Source organism: Giraffa tippelskirchi, chromosome X (assembly GCF_054371585.1).
Source record: "Giraffa tippelskirchi isolate mGirTip1 chromosome X, T2T-mGirTip1v1.2.pri, whole genome shotgun sequence".
Taxonomy (NCBI): Eukaryota; Metazoa; Chordata; class Mammalia; order Artiodactyla; family Giraffidae; genus Giraffa; species Giraffa tippelskirchi.
In genome coordinates, this window is record NC_137289.1 from 88,967,454 (window position 1) to 88,977,557 (window position 10,104).

Genomic DNA, 10,104 nt, shown 5'->3' on the forward strand with positions numbered 1-10,104 from the left:
CACTTGAATTTGTGATAAGGGTCCTATGGGAAAAGGCCAGTAATTCTCAACAGGAGGCTTTGAATGTAGACTCTCAAAAATATCTCTGAATGTAATCAAAAAGGTTACTGGGAATACCAAATACAAAGATAGTATCAAGTGTCCTACTAGTGCAAGGAAATGTTAATTTCCAGAAAGGTTAGTGGAACTGTGTCTCCTTCCCCACGTCCCACTCTGGTTTGGGGTCCTCGATTAGACTGACTAATATCAGTCTTCAGAGTTGGGCTTAGGGAATGTCTTTGATGCACTGTAGGATGCACTGGCCTTTCCCAATGTACCCTCTATGGCCATGTACCCCAGTGTACCCCAATGTACCCTCTATACCCCTCCTCCTCTTTTTCATTCTTTTTTTCCTCTCTGTCTAGCTGGGCTTCTCAAGCTGCTTCTTGGGGCTATTAATACTTGGCCACATACAGAGTGAGATGTATTAGAGCACATCTACTCAGAATATGTAGGGGAGGAGGGAGCGAGGTACAACGTGGGCCTGGGCTCTTCTGGGGGAAAGCACAGATGTGGGGAAGGCGAGAGCAACCTGCATAGATAAGTTCCCAATGTTGACAGATAAGGCTGCTTACAAATCAGGTCTCTACCCCGCTTTACTTTCAGATGGGCAAATGAAAGATACCTAGAAAGGGCTCACATGGGGTGCTAGAGGCAGGACAAGGACACACGATTTCCATCTCTATCTCTCTAATGTCTGGCTCAGGGCCTGGTACCGTGTAGGCATTCAGGTAAACACTCGTGGAACAAATAATAAGGTCTGGTCTCTTGGTTTCCTAGGCAAGATGGACTGGCAGGGCTGGGCCATGACCTTGATTGGCCAGCCCTTTCCCCCACAAAACAAAGAGCATAATGTCTGAGCTGGAACCTTCCTGAGCCAAATGGACAAGCGCAACACAAACACCAGTGAATGTAGTAAAAGTAGGAAGAAGAGAAGTAGGTGAGTGACAAATCCTGAACAACAAGCACTCACGATTTCCCAATTACAATCCAACCAACCAACAAGCAAAACCTTAGCTGTCTTGGAGTAAGCAAAGGAGAGACAGCTGAGAAGCACAAAATGGCCTATAAATTTCATTCATAAACATTTAGGGCTGATGTGATTCTAACCATCAAGCAACACACAGTCCAGCATGTGAGGTGGGCATAATCACAGACACCCATATGGGGTGCTGTGGGGTGTGCGAATTCAGGTGAGGGAAGCATCCACCAGCCTGCAGAGGGCAGGGAAGGCTCTGTGGAAGTGGTGGTGGTGGGGTTGCTGCAGTGAGGAGAAAGGGTACAAAAGGCATGGGGCGGGGAATAGTCCAGGAAAGACTGCGGTTAGCTTGCCAAACCAGAAGCTAAGAAGCTTTGTAGGAACAACAGAAAAACAAAGCAGACTGGAAGGAAAAGAAGATCAAGGGGACCAGGTAGCTTGGAAGAGAGGAGTGGAAGCCAGGGAATCTCTGAGAAAAAAAGCAGCAGCTCTAGGATTCTTCTTCCTGATTTCTGAAGGTTCACCCTCAGCCTTCAGAATGACTCATTTCTAGAAAGCTTTGGACAGCTGAGGTTTTGCCATAACAGGATCTCTTCTGATTGTTCCCCTTCAGTCATGCCCTTATTTGGTACGGTACTGCAATTTCAGCAATATCAGAATTGTCGTTCGGTCACTCAGTTGGTCCGGCTCTTTGCGACCCCATGGACTGCAGTACGCCAAGCTTCCCTGTCCTTCACCATCTCCTGGAGTTTGCTCAAACTCATGTCCATTGAGTTGGTGATACCATCCAACCATCTCATCCTTTGTCATCCCCTGCTCCTTCTGCCCTCTATCTTTCCCAGTATCAGGGTCTTTTCCAATGAGTTGGCTCTTCGCATCATGTGGCCAAAGTACTAGAGCTTTAGCTTCAGCATCAGTCCTTCCAATGAATATTCAGGACTGATTTCCTTTAGGATTGACTGGTTTGATCTTTTTGCAGTCCAAAGGACTCTCAAGAGTCTTCTCTAGCACCACAGTTTGAAAACATCAATTCTTCAGTGCTCAGGCTTTATGGTCCAACTCTCACATCTATACATGACTACTGGAAAAACCATAGCTTTGACTATATGGACCAATGTCGGCCATGTGATGTCTCTGCTTTTACATACGATGCCTAGGTTTGTCATAGCTTTCCTTCTGAAGAGCAAGTGTCTTTTAATTTCATAGCTGCAGTCACCATCTGCAGAGATGTTGGAGCCCCCAAAAATAGTCTGTCACTGTTTCCATTGTTTCCCCATCTATTTGCCAAGAAGTGATGGGACTGGATGCCATGATCTTAGTTTTTTGATGTTGAACTTTAAGCCAGCTTTTTCATTCTCCTCTTTTACCCTCATCAAGAGGCTCTTTATGTCAGCTTCCAAAACATTTACTGATTTTTATATTTCTATTATTATTTTAAAATTTTGAACAAGTTTTGGTTATGCATTTTCTATACCTTACAATTTTTATTTTATGGATGTGATAGCTTTGCACATATCTTTTAGTATAGTATTTATAATTTTTTGATTCTTCTATTCTCAGTATCATTGTAATTATTTCTGCATTGTAATATGTGTTTACTTTGGTTATTGCTTTTCATGATGAAAATTTTACAAAAATATCTGGTGATGAGTATTTTGATTTCATAAAGACTTCATAAAATTCTTATTACAAAAAAAGAGTCTCTTTAGTTCCTCTTTGCTTTCTGCCACTAGAATGGTATCATCTGCATATCTGAGGTTGTTGATATTTCTCCTGAGTTCAGCTTGTGATTCATCCAGCCCAGCATTTCGCATGATGTACTCTGTGTATAAATTAAATAAGCAGGGTGACAATATACAGCATTGACATATTCCTTTCCCAATTTTAAGCCAGTCTGTTGTTCCACGTCCAGTTCTAACTGTTGCTTCTTGACCTGCATACAGGTTTCTTAGGAGACAGGTATTGCCATCTCTTGAAGAGTTTTCCACATCTCTTTGTGATTCACACAGTCAAACTTCATTTAATGTAGTCAATGAAGCTGAAATAGATGTTTTTCTGGAATTCTCTTGCTTTTTCTATGCTGAATAGGATGTCCTATCTAATACCAGGCATTGTGTTAGGTACTACACAAGGGACATATCGATACATAGTCCCTTCTTTCACCAACTTTTTATTGGGGTTCTATTACAAGTGTGGAATTGTTCTAGGTTGACAGTCGTGTGTCTGGTGGGTCACGGAGCTGGCAGGATGTGAGAGAAATGCATACATCATCAATACAAGGATTAGGGCCATCAGAGAATTATGAAGAAGACAGAGGGGAAGGCTAGTAGCTCTGTGACCCTGGACAAGACATTTCCCCTCTCCAAGTCTCGGTTTCCTCCTCTGGAAAAAGGGACTAATCATATTTATTTGTTATGAGGACTAGTGGTAATGTTTGAAAAGTTCTCAGGCAGTGTGTGACACCCAGGAGCTGCTTCATGGTACTGGTATTCAGCTATGGGGAGGTGGCATTTGCAATGGGCTCTGACAAGCAGAGAAGCAGGGAGCATGATCTGTCTTGAAGTGGCCTGGGAGACCCAGAAGTCTGCAGGTTTGCTTTGGCACAGGGACTACTTTCGTTTGGTGGGAGCCTCAGGTTTGTGGAGGGGAACAGAAGGAGAGAAGACTGGACTTTGGTGAGTGGGGATGTTTTCCTTATAAATCACTTTATGTCTGGAGATCAGCAGCTCTAGAAAGAACCTGTATGTGTGTTAGTCACTCAGTTGTGTCCAACTCCTCCTGACCCCATGGACTATAGCCCACCAGGCTCCTCTGTCCATAAGATTTTCCAGGCAAGAATACTGGAGTGGGTTGCCATTCCCTTCTCCAGGGTTCTTCCTAACCCGGGAATCAAACCTGGGTCTCCTGCACTGTGGGTAGATCCTTTACCATCTGAGCCACCTGGGAAGCCCAGAAAGAACCTACTGAAAGTAAATGAACCCAAGAATAGTGACTGGAGAAGGGGACCGAGGGGGCAGAGATTGGTATTTCAAAATCTCTTGGAAGTCATGAGATCACTTCTCAGAGCAGGCAGGCCATGGAGAATGCAGCATCTAGTGCCTTGATTCAGGCTAGAATGACCTAACATATCTTTTTGCCAGAGACTGAGGGGTTGCCCAGGACGCAGGACTTTCAGTGCTAAAACAAAGGCTCACTGGGACAGCTGGTCTCCTAGATCAGGCCTTGGTCACTGTCTCCTGGACTTCAGCAGGCTGCTCCCTGCTGCTCTCCTTTCCTTTGGTCCTTTGCTAGCAGAGGATTGCTGTCAAACACAGTTCTTACCCTCTGCCCTGTTTCCAACCCTCCAAAGGCTCCCATGGCCTCTGGGATCAAGTTCGAACCCCAGAGCCTGGCCTCCAGAGCTCTTTCTATACTGGTTTCTGCCCTCCTTGAAAGACTCATTTCCCATAACTTTCACAACACACCTGATACAGTCTTTTTTTCCCAACCAGGAAGTGCCCTTTGCTATTCTGGGCTTTTGCCCATGGTGGTCTATTTATTGGCCTGACTAACTCCTACCCATGCTTCAAGGTTCAGTGAAAATGTCAGTGTCTGAAATTCTCCACCTTGCTCTCTCCTCCGATACATTATGCATATTTTTGGGAGAGCACATATTAGGAAGTTAGTGTAGCTTCCACTGCTATATCAAGCTTCTAGTGGGATGTTCCATGTACAGTAAGTTTTTGGCATATATATCTTGGATTATCAGCATATTCACATGATTCAAAATTTAAAAGGGCCTATAGGGAAATTCAATGAAAAGTCTCCTTCCCGCTCCTGGCCTCTAACAACCCCACATCCCTCCTCCCCCAGGGATATTTTGTGCGAATCCAAGCAAATAAGGTAATTTGCTTTGTTAAATGAATAAAGAAAATAGCAGTAGAAACCTGGAAACAATCCAAATGTTCAAAATCTGGGCCTGGCTAAGTAAGCTATTATATAGCAATCTTATAGACTAATCAGCAGTCATTAAAATTATTATAAGGCAGACTCTATAGTATATGATACACTAAGATTTCAAAGTTGAGTATAAAGCAGACCTCTCCACTGATTACACTTTATGAAAATGTGGTCCCTTCAGTGATAGGATGAAAGGAGGTCTGAGAGAGAAATGATTGCTGCTTTAAGGTGAAGGGATACTAGGTTTTCTTTTATGGAAAGTTGTTTGAATATGAAAAGAAAGAGGCTGCATTATGGTGAATCTGCCTGACAAAGAAGCATGATTCATGATGGGATTCATTCATTCAGCAATTCATTCTGTAGAAACTGAATGCCGGCTTTGTCAAGGGGAGAAGGCCAGACACAGTGCCGAGCTTCTCAGGAAGAGAACTAAATAGGCGAAGGGGCCCTAAGAAGCTCTAATGGAGCCAGAGGGGTGGGGAGTGAGGAGTGGGGTGAGTTCATCACCAGGCCATTGAATTTGCGTTTTTGTTCATCAAGAGGCACTGTGTGGTAGATAATAGGATATAGGTCAGGGAGCTCAGCAGAAAGATCAGGGCCATCAGCACACATATGGTCAGAAATGGAGGGTGGAGGCGGGGTGAGCTCACCTAGGCAGAAGGTAGACAAGGAAAGGAAAAGACAGATTCCATAAAGCTGGTGACAAGCCTTTCTGCCAATCTCTCAATGTCTCTGAGCCCAGGACAAGGGCAGCAGAACAGCAGGCGTGGTATCTGTTGCTGAGTGTGGAAGGGCCTCAGAATTCAGGCAGAAATTCTCCCTCCCGGCCCCTGGCTGAAAAGTCTCATGTGCTCATGGCCTGAGACTGGTCTCAGTTGTCCAGGAGGGCCTGGTAGATCAAGAAGGTGGTGGTGGGGGCTTTGACTGGCTTAGAAAATGTGTAGGAACCCCTAGGTGAGAGGGTAGAACAGAGGGTTTGAAAGATTTACTTGTACCAACATCAGCTAGGGCTAGGAGGGGAGAGCAGGCGGGCCTGGCCTTGGGAGCAGGAATATTCTACAGGCTGAGGGATGTGGGGCCCCAGGAAGGGGAGATTTCTGAGTCAGGGGTGTTCCCTTGGTGTGCAGGTCTCAGATGTGCCCTTGAAGGGCCTGGCAGGCAAAACTGATGGAATTGTTGCTCAAAATTTAGAGAGAGGAGGGGAGTGGTTATCCCCAGAGCAGGGTGTCTCACCCACTTTCATATGTCCCCCCTGCTTTGTACTTCCCAGGGAGCATGGTGGACTAGAAGGGTGTGGCCTGTGGAGTCAGGCCCACCTGGAATCCAGGCCCAGCTCAACCCCCAGGACCAAGCGATCTTTGAGAAATCCCTTCTTTGAGCCTCAAGTTCCTCATTTACAAATTGAGGCAATAATATGATCCACCATGGCTGTTGTGAGTATTAACTCCTTGTGTACAGTAGGTGCTCAATACATGGCAGCTGTTTTTTTTTATTTGTGCTCCCACACAGGAATAGGCTAGCCTAGATCATTGCTGTGTTGTACTCTCTTGGAGGGATTTATTGCCAGTTGGAACAAGAAACCGAAATTAAGTCTTTGTTTACCATCCTTTCACATACATTTGTCAAGGGTGACCTGGTGGGCAGATAAGTAAAAACCAGTTCTCAATTTCCACTGCATGTAACAATTCTTTCCTATGCTGGTCATCTCCAGCACAAAGAAAAGCATGTCACAAACCTTTTCGCTGGTGGTGATACATATGTGTGCTCTATTGCTCAGTCACGTCCAACTCTTTGTGGCCCCATGGACCGTAGCCCACAAGGCTCCTCTGTCCATGGGATTTCCCAGGCAAGAATATTGGAGTGGGTTGCCATTTCCTCCTCCAGGGGATCTTCCCAACCCGGGGATCAAACCTGCATCTCCTGTGGCTCCTGAATTGGCAGGCTTCCCTTGTGGCTCAGCTGGTAAAGAATCTGCCTGCAATGTGGGAGACCTGGGTTCTATCCCTGGGTTGGGAAGATCCCCTGGAGAAGGGAAAGGCTACTCACTCCAGTATTCTGGCCTGAAGAGCCCCATGGACTTATAGTCCATTGGGCTGCAAAAAGTCGGACACGACTGAGTGACTTTCACTTCACTTCATTTCACTTTACTTCTTTACCACTGAGCCACCTGGCGAACCCCAAAGCAATGGGGGCATAGGGGTTATAGTTGTGAAACATTGAATAAAAAAAATACATCCCCTCCTCTGGCTTCCAAACTTACAAATAATTGTGCCATGTTTTATAATTGTTCAAAGTGCTTTTCCATATTTGATTTCATTAACTCCTCATTCTGGCCTGTGAGGTAAGTAGGCCAGATACTGTTAGCATCTGACAAAACCCACGTCTCCTTGCTATGTAGTGTGAGGGAACTGAGCCGAGGTTAAACTGTACCTTGGATGAATGGGTGAAAAGTAATGTGAGGAAACAACGTGCAGGTGTTGGAAGGAGCTGTTTTGCAAGGAGGCAGTGGTCACAGTGCTGTCTTGGGTGTCCGACAGAACCAGGTGCAGTGTGTCTGTTGTACTGATGAGCAAACTGGAGGCCCACAGTAAGCAGAGGAGGATTTTGGCTTTCAGATGACACAGAGAGGTGGATTAAGTTTCGAAAGCTTTATCCTTTACATGTTGTTTTAAATGACAGCAGTGACCCTGGTGACCTGGGTCACCTGGCTAGGGAGCAGCAGAGCCCAGAGGATAGACTCTAACTCAGAATACTTAACTCCAATTTCTTGAGTTTGGAATCTGCTCACTCAGTCCCCTGCCCTGTCTTTCTTACAGGGGAGTTGAAAAGAATGAGTGGAAAGGACAAATCACCACATAATGGCATTAAAAGAAATAGTGCCCAGTATTCACCTTTTATAAATAATTATCCTCCATGTGAGAGCTACAGAGGGCAAATACTTTGGCTGCACTGATGTTTGCACAGTCCATGTATTTATTTAGCTGTATTACTGAACTAAGTCACCCACTGCATTTCCCCAAGCCGGTTTTCTTCCCTGTAAAATGAAAGCATCATCTCCTGCCCGACAGACTGTGAGAATGAAATAAGCAACGTACATGAAATAAGCGTAGTGCAAACTACTATTATTAGTATCTGTGGAATGCTTTGAGTCCTGCCTTCCCGCAGTCCACCAAACCCAACTCACTCTAGGACCCTGAAACGCCTTGTTCTAGTGAGAAGGTGGTTCTTTTTTTTTTTTTTTTTTCTGGCAGCCCTGTTCGCTGGCGCAGAGAACTGGGGAGGAAAATGGAGGAAGATTGGTTTGCTCACCGCCTCTGTCTTCTTATCCTCCATCTGAGGGGGAAATGGCAGCGGGGAGGCAGGCTGGCATAACCTTTTGTTTGGTGAGTCAGCTAAAAAGGAATTTCTAGAGCTCCAATAACGTGTAAGTGGTGGTTTGGGCTTGGATTTTTAAAGCTGCTCCCTTTTTAAGCCCTTTTAAGATGCATAACAAAAGCACAAGCAATTGGGAAGCACATGGAAAATGATAGAAGCAGAGCTTCTTACTCTTGTGAACTTGAAGAGATCATTCAGCTTCTCTGGGCTTGTTTTCTCACTTGTAAAATGGGGACAATGCTACCTATTTTGCAGGGTCACTGTGAGTGTTAATAGCATGTGAAAGTGCTGGCTCCAGTGCCTGGCACAGAACAGAGCTTCCCATATTTATCTGTCCATTTCCTTTTCCTTCCTAGTGGACAGACTGTAGTCACTGGGCTCAGATGACAACACTTCAGTCTGTTATACATTTAACTCTTACAACAATCCCATGAAACAGCTCACCTGCAAACGTAAAGAAAACAGAGGAGCAGTTCAGAGATTATATTGCCCAAGGTCACACAGCTTTCAACTTTTAAAGCCAGGATTCAAACCCACCTTGTCTAGTTTGAGATCTAAGAGATATCAGAATGTGAGGGGGCTTAATCAAGCTGATCTTCTGAAAAGACCATCTTTACATAGACTCAGACCAAGGGGAAAACCCTAACCTGGCCCATTTGGGGAATGAGCTCAGGGTGGAGTTTGGAGGGCAGGAAATAGGCCATTGCTAGAGGCAGCCTGGCAATAATTGGAAGGGAACTAAAAAAATGAATATTTGCTTCCCAAATCCTTGCAGAAGTTAATCTGTGCTCTACCAGTTTCAGGAGCTTATGTTGTGAGGGTGACATGAACCCTTTATTAAGCAATTTACAAATATATTATTGGTAGTCTTCTGTCATCTGCCACTAAACACAGCCTCCTACTCATTGCCTGACAGCACTCTACATACCACCCTGCAAAGGAAAGGGAACTGAGCCTCCTTTTCAAACCCCTCTCCTAAGCTAGACTGCAGGAGCTAGAATAGGAAGGCCGAGTCATCTTCTTAACAGAAAATCTAAGTGTACCAAAGCCACATAGAACAAAAGTATGTTTTCTATACAGATCATTTGTTTCAACATATGGTTGCTGTTCTAGGGTATCAACTCGGGAGCTGAGGACATGTCTTCTCTTTACTGCAGAAAGCAAGTACCTTTCCTTGTCATCTGTGCCGTCCCCCTTTGTCTACTTCCAGTTATTGGCATGACTGCAGGTACCTTATTACCAGCAAAATGACTACCACAGCACATTGACCGCTTGGGACCATGCCAGGTATGCATAGAACAGGCAAAGAGGGCCAAAATGATCTTCCAGCAGCCCACTTAAGAGTTAGGCTATAGCCTCAACTATTCTTTACCCTAAGGGTTCCAGATAATTCTAGAGTAAAGGCCCCGGTCTCAGATGCACACACAAGGATGGCTCTATCTGTTTCCTCATTTCTCATGGCTGAGGCAAGGAAGACTGGGTAGATAGGATTATTATGGTCAGTTCCTTTACAGCTATAATTCCTGAAAACAGGGTCATATGACAGGAAAAATCCTGGCTTTTGTGCTCATTCCTGTAAAGCAAGTGTTGGGTTAGTTCACAGTTCCAGGGTAGGAAGGAGAAAGCAAGCTCCAGCTAGCCCGGGCAGCTCTGATGCTGGGTAACTCACGGCCCACGTTGAAGAGAGATGACCAGGATCTTGCCATAAGCCCAGGGACCCATAGCTGATCTCCTTCCCCCCAGTCTCCCAAAAAAGCAGCTGATACCCATTA